The following is a 1,941-nucleotide window of genomic DNA, read 5'->3' as shown; positions in this document are numbered from 1 at the left end:
ACTGAGAGTAAGAGTTTAGAAATTTGTAAAGCTATTTTAACAGTTGCTATTGGATCTAATCCTAATAAAAATGTGATTTGTATTGTGTATGTCTGTCATTTTTCTCCTTATTGTATTTTATAAAAATATTGATACGTGATGCTGTTGACCTAAAACAAATAGACTGCCAGATAGTTCTCCAGCAAAGATAGGTTTATTCACCATCAGCAGAGAATTGTAATTCAAGGTCTACAACTATGGCAAGCCACATGCAAGGGAAGGAGCACGCTTTTATAGAGGGGGAAAGGAAGTTGGGAGGGCGACAGTAAACAAAGAGTCCCTGGCTTCTCATGGGCTCAGTGCTCGCCAGAAAAGGAGTATTTCTTCTTCCTTTTGGGCTCTGCTGTTATCACAGGGTCTTAGAGCTCCTCATTCTTGTCTCCTGACTCTATTTAATTGAGGTTTCTGTTTATTAATTTTTTACAGTGTATTAGAATTTTTTTTAAAGGAAAGAAACAAAACCTTTGGGGCTTCCCTGCTGACACAGTGGTTAAGAATCCGCCTGCCAATGCAGGGGACATGGGTTCGATCCCTGGTCTGGGAAGATCGCACAAGCCGTGGAGCAACTAAGCCAGTGCACAGCTACTGTGCCTGCACTCTAGAGCCCGAGAGCCACAACTACTGAGCCCATGAGCCACAACTACTGAAGCCCATGTGCCCAGAGCCTGTGCTCCACAACAAGAGAACCCACTGCAGTGAGAAGCCCATTCACTGCAATGAAGAGTAGCCCCCACTCACTGCAACTAGAGAAAAAGCTGGTGCGCAGTAACAAAGACCCAAAGCAGTCAAAAATTCAAATAAATAGATAAATTCAATATATTTATTTTAAAAAGTTAAAAAAAAAAAAAAACCTTGATTTTTTTCACCACAGGTGGCTTAAGAAGCACTGCTTTATTTTTTTTTAATTTATTTATTGGCTGCATTTGATTTTCATTGCTGCACTCATGCTTTGTCTAGTTGCGGCAAGCGGGGGCTACTCTTCGTGGTATGCAAGCTCCTCATTGCGGGGGCTTCTCTTGTTGCAGAGCACAGGCTCTAGGTGCATGGGCTTCAGTAGTTGTGGCACATGGGCTCAATAGTTGTGGCTCACGGGCTCTAGAGCACAGGATCAATAGTTGTGGCCCACAGGCTTAGTTGCTCCATGGCACGTGGAATCTTTCCAGACAAGGGCTCAAACCCATGTCCCCTACATTGGCAGGCAAAATCTTAACCACTGTGCCACCTAGGAAGTCCCAGAAGCACTGGTTTAAATAACATGATTTCTTCACATTGGGAAAGGTGGGGCTGAGCTCCAGTGAATTTCTGTTCCTTAGAAAAAAATAAGCTCTGACTAACATGTTGCAAGAGGTTTGCTTTAATTTGGTAAGAGGAGCAGTGACCTTTAGTATCTGATACTAAAGCTTGTGACCACGATTCAGGTAATAGCAATGGACACTGGACCAATGAAACAGACAACAGGAGGAGGAGATAAGACTAGTAAGAATCTATTATTTCAAGTGAGGTAAGAAATCATGTAAACTGGAACATATAAACTAAGAACTACATGGTCCGGGATTAAGTAGCATAATAACTTTTATTTGTAGAGCATTTGGTCACTTATAAAGCAGTTTTATATGCAGTATTTTCTCTATTCCTCACAAAAACCCAATTGATTAGGCAGAGTGGATAATAGTTTCAATTTTCCAAATGAGTACACTGTGATTCAGAAAGGTTAGTGACATTCCAGTGTCACTCAGAGCTGGGATAGGATACCAATCCAGTCTTGTGACTCTAAAATCTAGTGGGGTATGTGTTGCTTATATTTTTTCCACTAAGTTGTGTCACCTTCTGTCTGGGTCAGGGGTTCTCAGCCTTTACTGGGTCACAAGTAGTCCACTCTAAGATGCTGGTTAGAGTTACAGA

The sequence above is a fragment of the Hippopotamus amphibius genome, chromosome 17 (assembly GCF_030028045.1).
Source record: "Hippopotamus amphibius kiboko isolate mHipAmp2 chromosome 17, mHipAmp2.hap2, whole genome shotgun sequence".
In the NCBI taxonomy this organism is placed as follows: domain Eukaryota; kingdom Metazoa; phylum Chordata; class Mammalia; order Artiodactyla; family Hippopotamidae; genus Hippopotamus; species Hippopotamus amphibius.
This window is presented reverse-complemented; position numbering follows the sequence as displayed.